Source organism: Panthera tigris, chromosome C1 (genome assembly GCF_018350195.1).
Source record: "Panthera tigris isolate Pti1 chromosome C1, P.tigris_Pti1_mat1.1, whole genome shotgun sequence".
NCBI lineage: Eukaryota > Metazoa > Chordata > Mammalia > Carnivora > Felidae > Panthera > Panthera tigris.
Window position 1 is genome coordinate 51,374,684 of NC_056667.1, and position 18,212 is coordinate 51,392,895.

The following is an 18,212-nucleotide window of genomic DNA, read 5'->3' on the forward strand; positions in this document are numbered from 1 at the left end:
GTGTTAGAACTTGAAAATTATATGTAAAATTATATAAGGGGTTTTCTGTGTCTTTGTATGAAAAAGTATTATCCAGAATTTAATTTTTAATTATCTTTGTTATTAAGCAATATGTTGTCTCAATATTTTTCTTTACTTGGGTGCAAACTCTTATTTTTTAAATAGGAACATGTAAGCACCTATCAGAAGTCCTCACTCTAAATAGATTAGTTGTGGGATTTTAGCCAAAGGGCTTCCTTTCTCTGAGTCCTAGTTTCCCTACCAAAGAAGAGGAGAAGATAATATCTTCCCTGATTACTTCCCTGAGTAATCTAGAGCATCAGATGAGATGTTAGCTGTAAAATACTGTACAGATGTGAGATAGCAATTTTGTTATTGTAAAAAATAGAAATTTTTGGCAAAACAGAAAGGATGAGAGGTAAGTTTTCAATAGCACTCAGTGTTCTCTCATTGTGGGTAGAACTGGGCTTCTTGCCTTGGTGAGATGCCAGTTACAAGCCCATTAGAGCCACTGTGTTCTTTTTGACCAATTAGTCTCATTTTATACATAGACAAGAGGAATTGCTTCAGCTTTTCTTCAGAAATGGAACAGAGGTAAGAGCACAAGAAGGGCCCTGTTCTTCACTCCAGCTCCGCTGCTTTCAAACAACAATATTTAACCAACAAAAGAAGAGACCAAGTCAATCTCAGTTTTAGTGATTCCCTTGAAAGTCATCAAATAAAAATGTGAACTTTAAAATTGATCAGGATTAATTTCACTGACACTGTATCATAACATATATCTCTTCAGAGACTCATTTGTTGGGCTGCAGATGCAAAGAAAGTAAGGAAAGAAATAAATCAGAATACAATAAGGCAATTAGACTTTTGCCATTGATAGAATACTAAAAATGTCTGATTTATCAAAGCATTAACAAACAGAAGTAAACACAAGACTTATATTTTCTTACAAATACCTAGAGAGGAAGATTAAAATAATAACCAAGACCATGTGTATCAATAAATTTAATTTATAAATATTGCTCCATTGCCAAAAGATGCTCTTTCACTTGCTAATTTAAAGAGTGCAATAGCAAAGGATGATTTATCAATACAAGTGCCACTCTGATATGTAACTGCTGTTCTCATCTCCATAGACATTTTCCTACCCAGATGACAGAATTCTAGTGAATCTGAAGCACAGCTTAATAAGTTATTTAATCGTTACCTGAAGTCATTATCTTTAGTCTGAAATTAAATATATTTCTAGTGTTTTTCTTCACAATGATTTCAATCCAAGGGTGGTTACAGTAAGAAAAATAATTATTTGTGCGAGGCATTGTCCTAAGTGGTTACATACATTATCTCACTTAATCCTGACAACAGTCCTATAAGATATTATTATTATTTATCCCCATTTACAGATGAGAAAAGCAAGTCTGACAGAGGGATGGCAACTTGCTGTTAATAAGTGTCAGAGGCAAGATTTGAAACCAGGACTGTCCAAATCCAAAATATGTGCTCATAATCACTACAATATAATTACTTCAAAACATACACTTGAATGTCTTATGGATCAAATTTCTTTCAAGACGAAATGCAGTGACAATTACAGAAACTGTATAATTTAAACAGGCTAATAAATGAAAAGTTAAATTTTGATCATAGAATTTTAGTGGCGAACTCTGGAAAACAGTATGGAGGTTCCTCAAAAAATTAAAAATAGAACTACCCTACGACCCAGCAATTGCACTACTAGGCATTTATCCACGGGATACAGGTGTGCTGTTTCGAAGGGACACATGCACCCACATGTTTATAGCAGCACTATCAACAATAGCCAAAGTATGGAAAGAGCCCAAATGTCCATCGATGGATGAATGGATAAAGAAGATGTGGTATATATATGCAGTGGAGTATTACTCGGCAATCAAAAAGAATGAAGTCTTGCCATTTGCAGCTGTGTGGATGGAACTAGAGGGTATTATGCTAAGTGAAATTAGTCAGTCAGAGAAAGACAAAAATCATATGACTTCACACATATGAGGACTTTAAGAGACAAAACAGATGAACATAAGGGAAGGGAAACAAAATAATATAAAAACAGGGAGGGGGACAAAACAGAAGAGGCTCATAAATATGGAGAACAAACAGAGGGTTACTGAAGGGGTTGTGGGGGGGGGGATGGGCGAAATGGGTAAGGGGCATTAAGGAATCTACTCCTGAAATCATTGTCGTGCTATATGTTAATTTGGATGTAAATTTTAAAAAATAAAAAATAAAATAAAAAAAAGAATTTTAGTGGCAAAAGAACCTCAGGAGCCATCAAAATTAAATCTGCATTTCTCAAATGAAGAAGCTGAGGTGAGATGATACATGGTTTACCTAGGACATCTGAGGTTATTAAATGGACAAAGGGCGGTGATTGTTCTCTCAAGTACACAGTCATACAGTTGCCTCTTATAGCTAATATGTTTATAATATTGTTCAATACACAGCATTTCAACCTACACAGAAATATCAGGGGAAAACAGCTGTTGCAAAATGAGGTGGCACTGCATTACAAGTCAGAGGGAATCTGCCTATCTCATTCCCCTTGGGCCTCTCATGTGCCAGCCCTACTCCAGGTACTGGGTCGTAGAGATGAAGGGTTCTCGGTCCAGGCTTTGTACAATTATAAAAATCACATGAATGCCTATGAACTTTATACAATTTACTTGAAATTTAATTTTGAAGACCTAGAGAAAGGCTGAGGTTAATCGAAATTATTTATATGAACACTGGAGCAGATGTTAACCCCTGAGTATGACAAAGCTTGGCCTCATAGACAAAAGGTGACCATCTAAAGTAATTTTCCTCTTGGAGGTGGGGATGGAAGCAAAAATACTTAGACCAAAATGCCCCTTCCAAAAACCAGTCTACCCAAGCAAATATTGGACCACCTTGTGATTCTGTCCCCAAATAGTCATTTAAATAGGATTCCCTACAGGCTTTTCCTGATCAGACCAGGTGGGCCTCAGAAAATGATGAAATCAATCATATTATTGTATAAAAAGAGATTCAAAGAATAGAAAATAAAATAATTCAACAAATATAGAAGAGATGAAAAGAGGACTTCTTATTCCATAAATAGCTGTTTAATCTCCAGAAGAGCAAATCTAGAAGGTTTCAGATTGCTTGGACAAATATCAATGCACAGTTACACATGGGAAAGATAGAAAAGGAGTAGAAAATTGGTACATTCATATTTGATTTTGTATATAAAACCAAGATGGAATAAAATCGATAGTACAACTTCAGGCTGACTTTGACCAAAAAAAAGCTACAGATTTCTAATTTCAAAGTTACTTTAAACATGTCAAAAATATTTTTATAGTATTCACATAATGAGACATGTAGTAATAGCCATTTATTTGAACCTATCAGCATTAAAATTTAAGACATAAACTGTTCAGTGCACTGTCTCTAGTATCTAACATTTTCCTCCATACAATAGAATGCCCCAAAATTGTCATTAGCATGATAGACTGCACATTATAAATGCCCTCAAACATGCAAATCACTCTTATCATATCTGACCTGTCGTGGAAAGTCAAAAGAAGAAAAAAGCAAGGATTAAAAATACTATGATATTTTGAAAATGACAATTTTGGGGGGGTTTGACTTTCTGTATTATAAGTTCCTCGGAATGAGTATTTTCTTCTTCATTTGGCAAATTTATCAGCTACAAACTATTACATGACTATGTGTAAATTAGCAATAAAGAAATCCCAAGCATGTGGAATACAAACTGAAGAAATTCAATAAAATATCCATTAAATGAATGAGTGAATAATTATTATTTTCTTCAATCACCTTCCAAATGATATCAGGCAAACTGCATTTACAAAAAATTACAGCATCATTTTAAATAGGTAAACTTTGAGCTTTCCTGAGAAGAATAAGCTCTTCCTCTCTAATTTATGCTTAATCAAGTCTTCAAAATATAATAGCCCTATGTTACAATAAAATAAAGCTGTTGTGTCACACCTTTTTCTTTCAATAGGACCCCATTTTCTCTACACTGCCTGATTGAGAAAATATCTTCCTTAATGGAACACAAACTAGAACTTAAAACAGTCTTAGAAATAGCTCTACTCTTATTCTCTTTTAGAAAAGCCTAATCCTCTCAGAGGATGAAATAGAATTATTCTATATGTCTTAAAACATCAAGTGTAGGACTCCAATTAGCTTCACTACATTTTACTATGGATGTGAAGTAGAGATTTAAGGAATTAATTCTTATTAAAAAAATTTTTTTTTAACATTTATCTTTTTTGAGAGACAGAGAGAGAGCATGAGCGGGAGAGAGGCAGAGAGACAGGGAGACACAGAATCCAAGGCAGGCTCCAGGCTCTGAGACTGTCAGCACAGAGGTGGATGTGGGGCTCAAACTCACAAACCGTGAGATCATGACCTGAGCCGAAGTCAGACGCCCAACCGACTGAGCCACATGGGTGCCCTAAGGAATTAATTCTTGTAATTCAAGTAGGGACATAGTTATCAAACCTCTAGGTGAATAGTTTAGTTCAACAAACATTTCTTGAGTAACTACTATGTGGCATGGTAAATTTAAGGTGAATAAAACATAGTACCTGCCTTCAAAAATAAATCCTGTACTGTTTCAGTGAAAATAAAATGGATATGACAGCATATTTTATGGGAAGAGTTAAGACATATTAATAATGAATGGAATACTGAGGGATGGGAATGGACAATGGGATAGTCTAACCCAGGTGCAAGCATTATCTGTAGAGAATTTTAAAACTTGGACACATCTTGGTCTATTTCTTATTATCACCATGTACCAGCAATTCAGTTGGGGTTGCATAGTGCCCCCCGCTGGAACAATTCATGCCCTCCATAGAACCTCAGAATGCAACCCTATTTGGAAAGAGGGTTGTTGCAAATGTAATTAGTTAAGACAAGGTCCTATTAGAGTGAAATGGGACCTTAATCCAATGACTAGTGCCCATATTTTCTTAACAGTGTCTCATTTTCCAAATGAAGAGGAAAAAAGATACAAAGGTATATATAGACAAGGAGAGAACACCATGGGAAGATGGGCAGAGATTGGAGTGATGTGACCAGAAGCCAAGGAATGTCTAGGATTGCCAGCAACTGCCTGAAGCTAAGAGAGAGGCATGGAACAGATTCTCTCTCAGTGCCTCCAGAAGGAACCAACCAGCCCAACACCTTGATTTCAAACTTCAAAGTCCTGATATCAAGACTGTGGGATAATAATTTCTCTTGTTTTAAGCAACCCAGTTTGTGGTACTTTGCTATGGCAATGTCAGGAAACAAATACAATAGCCATTCCCAAACCCTGCCCTCTTGATATACCATTTAGTATTAATAATATAACATGGTCATTACTGAAGTATATATTGTAGCTTACAATAGGAGAATAAAAGTCTAAAAGGAAAGAGAGACATGTAAATACAAATTTCAATGCAGTAGGGTAGACGCTATGGTGGAGATGTATATAGGCATCTATGGATCACAAAGAAGGTGGGATTTCACGCTTTTTTGAACATACAGGACATGGTCAGGAAAAAACAGATGAATCCAATTTGACTGGAACAGATCACTGTGTGAAGGAAAGGAAGAGTGGGAAAAAAGGTAAGGCTCTACACATAGAAGGACTTAAAAAAATGAAGATTTGTATGGTGCTCTGAACCCTCACTAGTCAAAGTATGTTTATGGGCCAGCAGAAGTAGCATTACTGGAAGCTTGTTAGACATGCAGAAACCACTCTGGGAAACACTGCTATAGTCCTTTACTACTCAAAGTGCTGCTCGGGACTAGCAGTATCAGCATCACCTGGGGACTAGTTAGAAACACGGACTTTGCTGACTCTCTGGCCCCACCCCAACCTGCTGAATCAAAATCTGCATTCTAACAAGTTGCCCACCTGATTCGTTTGTACACTGGTGTTGAGAAGCACTATTCTAGGGGAGATTATGCCTCCGCTGAGAGGAAGTAAACGGGTGAGGAGCTGGCTGAGTGGGAGTTTGGGGAAAGGAATAACACAGCAGGGCATTCTGAAGGAACAACATGAGCAAAGACCCTAAGCAGTAACAGCAACAAAACAGCAACTAACCCTTACATAGCCAGGCATTGTGCTCGGCACTTAAAAATTTTTTTTTTAATTTTTTTAATGTTTATTTTTGACAGACAGAGAGAGCGTGAGCAGGGGAGAGGCAGAGACAGAGGGAGACACAGAATCCAAAGCAGGCTCCTGGCTCTGAGCTGTCAGTGGAGCCCCATGCGGGGCTCAAACTCACAAACCATGAGATCATGACCTGAGCCAAAGTCGGACACTTAACTGACTGAGCCACCCAGGCGCCCGGACTTAAATTTTTTTTTTTAACATTTATTTCATTTTTGAGAGACAGAGAGAGACAGAGCATGAGTCGGAGAGAGGCAGAGAGAGAGGGAGACACAGAATCTGAAGCTCCAAGCTGTCAGCACAGAGCCTGACATGGAGCTTGAACTCACAAACCATGAGATCGTGACCTGAGTCATGATCAAAGTCAGTCGCTCAACCAACTGAGCCACCCAGGCGCCCTGTACGAGGCACTTTATATGCACTTACCTTTGGATCTTCACAGCCACTCTGTGTTTTTATTACAAATGTTTTTCAGTGACCCAGCTAGTAAGTGCCAGAGGTGGATTTGACCCTAGCATTTCTCAGCATCTGACAAATACCCAATACATTTGTGAATTTGCATAGCAAATTCCCTCTACCTGGAATACTCTTCCTTATCTGTTAAAATCTCATTCATTCTTCCAAACCCAGCTCAAAAGTCACTTCCTCGGGCGCCTGGGTGGCTCCGTCGGTTAAGCGGCCGACTTCAGCTCGGGTCACGATCTCGTGGTCTGTGAGTTAGAGCCCCGCGTCGGGCTCTGTGCTGACAGCTCAGAGCCTGGAGCCTGTTTCGGATTCTGTGTCTCCCTCTCTCTGACCCTCCCCCGTTCATGCTCTGTCTCTCTCTGTCTCAAAAATAAATAAACGTTAAAAAAAATTAAAAAAAAAAAGTCACCTCCTCTGTGATCACCTTCTCAGTTTCCCCAGTCACAATCGATTTCATATTCTTTGGGTCTTCCTAACATCTCTTTTATACCACAACGATAGAATTTGTTGTGGTCTGGCATAGTTGGTGCTGTTCTCTCCCCCCCTCATCCCCAAATTGAATGGGATATTTTGGAGAGTGGAAGCATGTTTCAGTAATTTCAGTCTTCCCAGTGTCTAGTTGGGTGTTTACTACCTATGAGACAGGAATACTTTTTTTTTCTTTTAGAGAGAGACAGAGCATGTGCAAGGTGGGGGGGGGGGACAGAGAGGGGAGAGAGAGAGAGAGAGAGAGAGAGAGAGAGAGAGAGAGAGAGAATCTTAAGCACGCTCCATTCTCAGCACAGAGCTAGATGTGGGGCCCGATCCCACAATCCTGGGATCATGACCTGAGCCAAAATCAAGAGTAGGATGTTCAACCAACTGGGCCACCCAGGTGCCCCGTGAATACTTATTTATTAAAGATGGACCTGGATGTCAAGTCTGGCTGCATCCTTGACTAGCAATGTGAACATGACTAAAATCCCTGAGCCCCTCTATCTACAGTGTTCTCAGCTAGAAAATGGTGATGACGAAACCTACTCATAAAGTTGTAGTGAAGATGAAAAGAGAGCAGATATCTGAAAATGACCAGCACAGTTCAGGGCACAAAATAAGTGCATGATAAATACCTTGTAAAGGAACAAAATGAATGAATAAAGTGCCCTAGTGTAAAAACAAACAGTAATAGTAAACAGTACTTCTTATTAAGTAAGTGTCAGGCACTATTTAAGGTGGAACATACATATTACCCATCATTCTTCAAAAACCACCTGTTATTGTCATTATTATCATTTTCTTTCAATAAATAGCTAAACCAAGGCCTATACAGGTTAAAAAGTTTGCCCAAGATCCACGGGAAAGCCCGATTGGGAATCTGATCCAAATGAATCCAAAACCTTAGCTCCCAGATTTTTTAAAAAGCATGACACTAAGTACTCCCCTACTGTTATACCAGCCCCGCCATATATTACACTACTATACTTTAACCTCCAGAGATAGCTATTTTATCAAATTTGCACCAAATCCTAAAATAATAATAATAATAATAATAATAATAATAATAATAAGTAAAAAAATAAACCTGAGCACTTTTTAAATTACACCCCTTAATATAACTAGGAAAATACAGCTGTCAGTGGTCACATGCAATTTGGCTCTTCTTCATGAAATACAAGCTGTGTTAATGGGAGGTATGTTGAAACTGTTTGTTGCTGTACAGCACTGTGTGTATAACAAAAACAGTCAGGAACAGGCTTCCCACGTTCAATGAGATGTTTACAGACTGGCAAGTTAATAGGAATAAAAGCTGTAACCAAAGTATGAGTGATATTCTTTTGATGTCAGCTACGTGGAGTCCTTCCTGTTACAGTAGCTGGATTTTTTTTAAAAAGAAAATTGGATTATAAATTGGAAAGCACTTTACTGTATGCTGTTCTCAATTCTCAGTTATAAGGGAAATGAATTTAGATGTTTAAAAAATCAAATTATTTATCTTAGTGTTCCCTGAAGTTTGCAAACTGCTGAGCAATGTGATGCTTTGCCCTGCATTCTCCTCATTGAGTCTATCTGGGTAAATTAATTACAAGACAATCCTTAGGAATTAAGTGTATTTTAAGTTCAGAGGCATCTGCTTAGAGACTTCTAATACCGCTAAATAGTCCCTTTGGAAATGCACTCGTTAGTATGAGTGGTATAATTTTCATTTCCGCTGGCACCATGGCATATGACTTCTTCAGTTTCAGCTACCCTCTGATTGACCTGTCAAGGGCATAAACCACTCTGAAGATGTTCCAGTACCATTTGTGCTTCTCCAGTAGGTATAAGATACCATATTGATTTGTTCTATGTAAAGGAATAATTTAGAAGATTATTTTCTCTGGTTTTAATGTGACACATTCTCTGTATAAACACACACACACACACACACACACACACACACACACACACTCAGAATCTGAACTTATAATAAGCTTTACTGGGCAATAGAACAAAACAAATAAACATTTTCTTAGATAACAGATATTCCATATGTCCTGAGGACATGAATTAGAAAAAAAATCTATGGTATGATTAATCCACTATATAAAATGGAAATGCATTTTTAAGTTGAATGTCAATAAGATGTTGGCAGGGGATTGGCAGGAGAGAGGGCACTTAGAACACTTAGAAAATTACATTTTGGATTTTTTTTCCTCTCCTCTAAAATGGAATGTGGTGAGTTCTATATCACCTGATATTTATGAAGCTACTGTGTTCCAGTTTGGAAGAATTTTGAATCAGGATGATCTTAAGAGATATACTCTTTCCCAGGTTTGAAACATAAAGCAAAGCATGACTAGTCCTCTATTATTCCATCATTTATAAATAACACGGCACTGAGTAGGGATCCTCCAGAAAGATGGGCATCCTCCACTCACCATCCACCCACCCCATCAACAAATCTAATTTGGATAGGTCAGGCATACAGAAAAGAAAATATAAATCCTTTGAATAAAACAGAGGCAAAAATTGGCTTTAAAATAATGGAGTTTTCACATGCCCATAGAGCTTGCATTAAGCTACATACAGAAGCATAGTTAACCCTGGGTAATACCACCAAATCAATCATTTCTGATGATGAAAATGATAATAAAGGGACACTCACATAATGCCTTATTAGTGTGATAAGGCATGTTCATATATATCGTTCGTTCCTCACAACAGTTCTATGAAGAAGGCTACATATAATTTCTATTAAGAACATAGGCTTTGGGAGCATCTGGGTGGCTCAGTTGGTTAAGCATCTGATTTTGGCTCCAGTCATGATTTCACTGTTTGTGGGTTCAAGTCCCACACTGGGCTCCACAATGACAGTGCAGAGCCTGCTTGGGATTCTCTCTCTCTCTCTCTCTCTCTCTCTCTCTCTCTCTGCCCCTTCCATGCACTCTCTCTCAAGATAAATAAATAAACTTAAAAAAATAAGAACATAGGCTTTGGGTTCCAGCCAATTTGATTAAAACCTTGGCCTCTTAACATATTAGTTGAGTCACCATGGAAAACTTGGTTATCCTCTCTGAACCTGTAGTAGGAGTAAATGAGATACAATAGGAAAAGCACTTTCCCAGTTCCTGCCTCATGGTATGCTCACAATAACTAGTAGTTGTTATAATTATTCTGTGATTTCAATAACTTACTCTTTTCCAATCCAGAAATACATTTCCCCAAATGTATCTTAACCTTTTTAAGCAAGCATAAGTATTTATTGAATGATGAATGCAAAGACTCTAGCTTAGGATCAATCAGGAAAAGGATGCACAGGGAGGATAATATTCATTCACTCAGCAAATATTTATGTCTGAACTCTTACTATGGACCAGAAGCTATTCATAGGACACCTCATTTAATCCTCACAGCAATCCTGTGAGGTAAGTATAATCCTCTTTTTCAGATTACAAAACTAATGGTCCAACTTGCATACAGACACACAGCCTACTAAGGGAGTCTTTGATTCTAGGTTTAGTGTTCATTTTTGGTGCCTTTGCCTCTTGATCCATTATGGTACAATCCAAGACAAACCACAGTATTGTCAGCAAATCCTGTCTGTTTCTCATGAGCAGGCCCCATAGGATGAGACAATTTCTTTCTAAATCTAATTCACTTGGCTATTCAGCATGACTGTTAGATGTATATAGCAGTGTCATATCTGATACCATAATGTTAATGTTAATGCAGTTAATAGGCTTTCATCTACAATATGGCCCAAATCATGCCTTTTGGGGAAAATTGAAGACCTAAGGTGAACCTTATCCATGATCCTACCTCTCACATTCTCATTCTCTGATACTAGTCACTCCCCATATACTGCTTGCTGATTTAGGGGAAAATAGGAAAAGGGACTTGAAAAGGAAAAAGGTTAGAAAAGGAAATACCTCACACCCACTCAGAATTGAGTACATGTAATTAAAGCCGTCAAGAAAACGATGGAACCATTGCTCACCAAGTCCAGCTCTGACTCAAATCTCAAATCTCTGACACATTCCCCCATTGCCCATCTTATGGAAATTTCCACATCCTCATGGACAAGTAGGCTGTTGCATATCAAGGTAGAGAAAGTGACGAGGAATCAATGGATTAAAACAAAAAACTACACTGATTCATTCTTTCATTCAATCAATATATACTTCTAGAGCATCTTCTACATGTCTGGTATATAGCAAATACCAAAATATAAGTGTTTGCCAAATGAATTTAATTCTCCCATTGCAATGAACTAGATAAATCAATCTCTACCTTCAAGGAATGCACAATCTAGTTTGGGGAACAAATAATAAACAAACAATTACACTAATGACTATTTACTGTCAATTGTAATGAGTACAGCAAAATAGCAGTATAGTGTGTTATAAGAGTGAATAATGGAGGATGGCATCCTAGACTAGGGCATAAGGGAAAATTCCATGAGCAGGTGGCATTTAAGCTAAGAAGGGGGAGCCTGATTTAAGGACCAGGTCATTCCAGGCAGAAGTGAAACAAATTCTTTATCATGGCCTGTGAGCCCCTATGATCTCTCCCTGCCTCCCTCATGACCTCACTTCTTACCAGTCTCCTTTTGGTCACTCTTCTCCAGATCCCTGGTCATCCCTCTCCTTTTAATCATGTCAAATTTGTTTCTATTTTAGGAGGCTTTTGCATTTTCTGTTCCCCTCTGTCTAAAATGCTCTTATCCCTGCTCTTCACATAACTAGTTCCAGTGTCTGGATCCCAGTTCAAAATTGCTGGTTCCAAGAAGCCTACACATCCATGATATGGGATGCCATCTACCACTCCACCAGTCACCATCTACCCTATCACAATCTATCAAATCCTTCAGAGCAATTATTAATACTTGATGATTTGTTTACTTGTTTGTATCTATTTCCCCCAACTATAAAGTAAGTTCTATGACAACCAGAATCTTATGTGCCTGGAACAAAGTAATCACTCAATAAAAGTTGACTAAGTGAATAAGAATTGGCATTTATGAAGGCCATCTAGTTGAAAGAGATGTAACATCTTCCAGGAATCGAAAAGCCAGTATGGTTAGAACATAATTTAATCGTTTATTAAATGTTAGTTGTTTTTCAAATGAATGTTTATATCTACAACATAGAGATAATGGCTCTTCAACCATATTTTAATCAGCTTGACAGTAAACACAAGTCTCTTCTTAAACAGAGTACACATACCTTACATATAATAGGCACCCACACTTTTGACTGATGAAAAATTGTCCTAGTCTATTAAGGCCCTTCTATCTCATCTTTGTATATCAAATTTCAGCTTCCAAAGTAGCTTCCCATCATTATCTCAATAGATTACTCACCAGTTTAGCTCTGCCAATGATAGATATTTGATTGTACCAGCCATAAAGGAATGCACTTACTCTTTTACAGTTTGGGTTGGGGACTTGGACAAGGCGGGAGGGAATATCCCTTGGTAAGTCAAGGGAGGGAGGGAATATCCCTTGGTAAGTCAAATTTTATACATGTGCACTAAAGACTCATCATAGGTAAGCTCACCAAATGGTAATATTTGTTTTGCTTGTGCTCTATATTTTCTTGGGAAGGAAGGTATTATTTCCCAGCACTCACAGACAATCTTTTCCAACCATCTTACTCTGGCCACACACCCCAGAAAGTGAGTGCTGGTAAGAAGAGCTGACAATTTAATAATTAGGAGTAGCAAAATGTGGAAGAGACATTTCATCTGCATAAAACCTTCCCCCCTACACACCCCCAGAGCAATTCCAGAGGTCCCTAACACACTGTCTTTGAAGCCTGTGAGGTTTGAAAACAGAGCCTCCTAGGGGAATTTTACTGTAAAATATCTCCCTGGGTCCCTATGCCAGTTCTTTCCTACTGGACCTTACAAAGCGATAGCTTGCTTGACAATTAAGGAAGAATTGTCAGGTGATTCTTAGACTTGAACATTCTATGCAGGCAAAAACATTTCATATCTCCAAGACGGCTGCCCAGGATCACTTATTGGATTAATTTTGGGGGGACAGATTGATTGACACTCCATATAATTTCAGGACCCACAAATGTAGGTCCAATAAAACAGGTAGTTTTTGTTTGTTTGGTTGGTTTTTGGTTTTTTTGCCTTAATTCTGGAGAAAACTGCATCTGGTAGATCTAGACTACTATGACTAGAAATTCCTTAAGGTCAAAGAACATGTCTGTTTTCTTTGCATTAATCAATTAACACAGGATCTGGAAAGTCATATTTGGATAAATAGTAATGAATAATCATAAAAAATCTATCAATTTCTGAAATATTATGGTTTAAAAACAATCCAATCGCACTAATTTAATGTCCTCCAAAATAGGTCCATTATATTGAGGAAAAAATTACAGCTATAATAGATCTCATCTTTATCAGGCTTTTGCAATTAGTGTCTTTTGACATTGTTGCCAAGAATTTAAAAAATTCAATCACTGTATAAATGGGTAAGTTGGATTCTTTGGTTGCAAGCAAAAGAAATTCATTCTGATTAACTTAAGCAGAAAGAGAATACATTGGAAATATATGGCAGCTTAGAGATCTACTGGATGGTTGAAGGAAAGAACAGGCAGCTTCAAGAGTTGCTGTAATAACCTGACTCTGAAATGAGTGCACATTAACCATGTTTTTTCCATCCTTATATCACTCTGCTCAAGATTCAGAGTCCTAGAAGAAGGAGACTGATTGCCCTTAGCTGGGTTTTAGGCCCACCTCCTGGCTAAAAGAGAATAGGGAACCTTGATTTTCATCCTCATCAACACTATATACAGTGGGGAAGAGGTAATGTCCAAAATAGATATACAGATGCTTTATCAAAAAAAGGAATACTGTGAGGCTGAAAATCCACAAATGTCCACTACAGTGGGTGAAGAAGGGGAGAGAAGAATTAACATTTCTTGTGCACCTGTAGATATCAAGCAGCTACTGTATGAATTACCTTATACATATGTCTTATTTCATCCTTAGCCATTCTGAGAAATAGGTATTTATCTCCATCTTGCAGATAACGAAACTGAGGCTCAGAGACGCTACTGACTTGGCCAGCACCACCCAACTAATATGCATTCGGTAAAGATTTGGATACAGATGTTTCTGACATTTGTGCAAGCTTAAATAACTATTATTCATGGGTTATTGTCAGCCCTGATGGAATATACTAAATGGAGCTCTAGAAAGGCTGATCCTTACAGGAGAAAATGTAATGCTTTATTAACTGGCTTGGTTGGTGAAATAAAGCACACCTACAAAGGTACAGTTAGGGAAAGAGGACAGGACTGAGAATGGAAAGAGAAGAGTTCACATCCTGGCTTTGCTACTTTATAGTTGTGTGACCCTGGGTAACTGTCTGAGACAAGAGTTCCTTAGCTGAAAAAGGACAGTGACACTTAATGACCACCTCACAGGAGACAGCAGAAGCGCAGGCTTTGGCAGACTTCATTTTTTTTTTCATGAAAAATAAGGATAATATCTATGACATAAGATTATCATAAGAATTAAACAAGATAGTGTAGGTAAACTCGAGCACAGAGCAAATGCTCAATAAGTCTCATGAAGATCAGGAAAGGTAATGTATGTGAAAATGTTTTAAAAGCTGTGACGTGCTACCAAAACTGCAAATGACATCAAATTGGGCAGGGAATTTTAAAAACTGAATCATAATTTCACAATGGCCTGAAAAATGATGGGATGGATATTGTTTTAAATTTATTTTTTAATTTATTCATTGTTTAATTTACATCCAAGTTAGTTATCATATGGTGAAACAATGATTTCAGGAGTAGATTCTTTAATGTCCCTTACCCATTTATACCATCCCCACTCCCATAACTCCTCTAGCAAACCTCTGTTTGTTCTCTATATTGAAGAGTCTTTTATGTTTTGTCCCCCTCCCTGTTTTTATATTATTTTTGCTTCACTTCCCTATGTTCATCTGTTTTGTCTCTTAAAGTCCTCATATGAGTGAAGTCATATGATATTTGTCTTTCTCTGACTAATTTCGCTTAGCAAAATACCCTCTAGTTCCATCCACATAGTTGCAAATGGCAAGATTTCATTCTTTTTGATTGCCGAGTAATACTCCATTGTGTGTGTGTGTGTGTGTGTGTGTGTGTGTGTGTGTGTGTGTATACACATATATATACCACATCTTCTTTATCCATTCATCTGTCAATGGACATTTGGGCTCTACCCATACTTTGGCTATTGTTGATAGTACTGCTATAAACATGGGGGTGCATGTGCCCCTTCAAACAGGATACCTGTATCCCTTGGATAAATACCTAGTAGTGCAATTGCTAGGTCATAGGGTAGTTCTATTTTTAATTTTTTGAGGAACCTCCATACTATTTTCCAGAGTGGCTGCACCAGTTTGCATTCCCACAAGCAGTACAAAAGAGATCCTCTTTCTCTGCATCCTCGCCAACATCTGTTGTTGCCTCAGTTGTTAATGTTAGCCATTCTGACAGGTGTGAGGTGGTATCTCATTATGGTTTTGATTTGTATTTCCCTGATGATGAGTGATGTTGAGCATTTTTTCATGTGCTTGTTCACCATCTGGATGTCTTCTTTGGAGAAGTATTTATTCATGTCTTTTGCCCATTTCTTCACTGGATTATTTGTTTTTTTGGTATTGAGTTTGATAAGTTCTTTATAAATTTTGGATACTAACCTTTCATCTGACATGTCATTTGCAAATATCTTCCCCCATTCCATCGGTTGCCTTTTAGTTTTGCTGATTGTTTCCTTCGCTGTGCAGAGCTTTTTATTTTGATGAGGTCCCAGTAGTTCATTTTTGCTTTTGTTTCCCTTGCTTCTGGAGAAGTGTTGAGTAAGAGGTTGCTGCAGACGAGGTCAAAGAGGTTTTTGCCTGCTTTCTCCTCTAGGATTTTGATGGCTTACTGTCTTACGTTTAGGTCTTTCACAGAATAGATATTCTTTTAAATGGAAATTAATATTTAGTTGAGACAAATATGGAGTATGGCAGAGAGTGGCTAGCTATTCACTAAACCCATTTCCTCTTCCTCTTAGGTACATAGCTAAACACATAATTTCCAGCCTTTCCTGCAATTAGGTTTGTGTGACTAAGTCCATATGAATGTGGGCATACGTTTATTCCATATATATCTCCCAAGTGCAATCCTTCATGCACTTTCCCCCAGCACCTTTGGAAAGCATGTGTTAATGATGCAGAACCACAGGATGGAAGGAGCCTGGGTCTCTAAATCCCTGCTTGGAGGAAAGCTGATCACTGATCTGGGACATACAAAAATAAGCATCTACTGTGGAAAACTACTGAATTTTAGCATTTATATATTTTAACAGCCAGCATTGCATTAACTCACCTCAGAATTATTGAAAATTTGGGCTGGATACTTCTTTCTGGAAGGTAGTGGTGCTGTCTTATGCATTGAAGGATGTTAGGCAGAATCCCTGGCTTCTACTCATTAGATGTCGGTAGCATTCCCTTCCCCTTAACAATCAAAAATGTCTCCAAGCACTGCCAAACATCCCCTGAAGGGCAAAAGTCCCCTGGTTGATAACCACTACCTTAACTATCGTTGGGAATTATTTCAGTTAAAAAAAAAAGTCTCTACAAAACTGAGGTAGAAGGAATGACTTTCCCCAAAAGTAGTAGTAAAATAGCTAAGGAGTCTAGCCTAGCTGACTATAAGTTAAAACTGTGTCCATGAGAAAATTTGTTGAATTGGATTCTGAGGATTAAAATTCTTAAATAAAATGACTTTCCCAACCTGCTGGTGCTCTACAACTGGATCAGAGGCATGATAATCAGACAGCAACTCACACTTCTGGTTATTCTGAGATCTTCACTTGTAACAATACTATTTGTCGATGTGGTTTTATTCTTGTTCTTGGCAATAGCCCTGGAAGAGAAGCATCTTGTTCTTTCATTAGAGTTATATTCTCCTACTTGTCCTCAGTGTATAGGCATATAATGATCTTATAGTGTAGATGGTTTAACATAAAAATCCTCCCTCTGCACAGTTTTCAGAAATCATTTTGGTGGAGTAAAAGCCAAGTAGCAATATATGAGCACTTTCTCTTAAACATTTTATTCATCATTCTAAAAAAAACTCATAATGCAAAATTTTTCAACTTATAAAATGTCCACAAGATAAAATTTTTTTCATTTTCTTTCTTTTTTTCTCTTCTTTCAAAAGGTTTCATTTCTGTATCACTATGCTAAGAATGTATTAGAGAATCCACAAAGGTCTGCTGACCAGATTTGATTTGGACATCATTTAGATTTGATTTTGGCATCATTCTATCGCAAATCAGAGTTATGTGCTAATTTGTTTGAGTAGGAATTTCCTTCTCAACTTTGATGAATGCAACACATTCACATGAAAAATGCAAAAATATAAAGTAAATTTTAAGCAGGAATGTTGCCTTTCTTTTTCTTTTCTTGATTTTCTTTGTTTTTATTGAAGTATTATTGACATACCATATCCTATTAGTTTGAGGTGTACATCATAGTGATTCAACATTTATATACATAACAAAATAATCCTTATGATAAGTCTAGTGACCATCTGCCACTATACAAAGTTATTACAATATTATTAACTATATTTCCTATATTATACATTATATTCCCATGAGTTTTTAATTTTATAACTGGAAGTTTGTACCTCTTAATCCTTTTCATCTATTTCCTCTGTCCCCTAATACTTCCCCAGTCTGGTAACCCGCAGTTTGTTTCCTGTCTATATGAGTCTGTTTCTGTTTTGTTTGCTTGTTTGTTTTGTTTTTTAAATTCCACACATAAGTCAAATCATATGGTATCTATCTTTCTTCGTCTGACTGATTTTACTTAACATAATGCCCTCTAGGTCTTTCCATGTGGTTGCAAATGGCAGAATTTCATTCTTTTTATGTTTGAGTAATATTCCTTTTATATCCTTTTATCCATTCATCTATAGATGGACACTATGGTTGCTTTCATATTTTGGCTGTTGTAAACAATACTGCAATGAGCCTAAGTGTGATTATATCTTTTCAAACTGGTGTTTCTTTTCCTTGATTTTCACAGCAACAT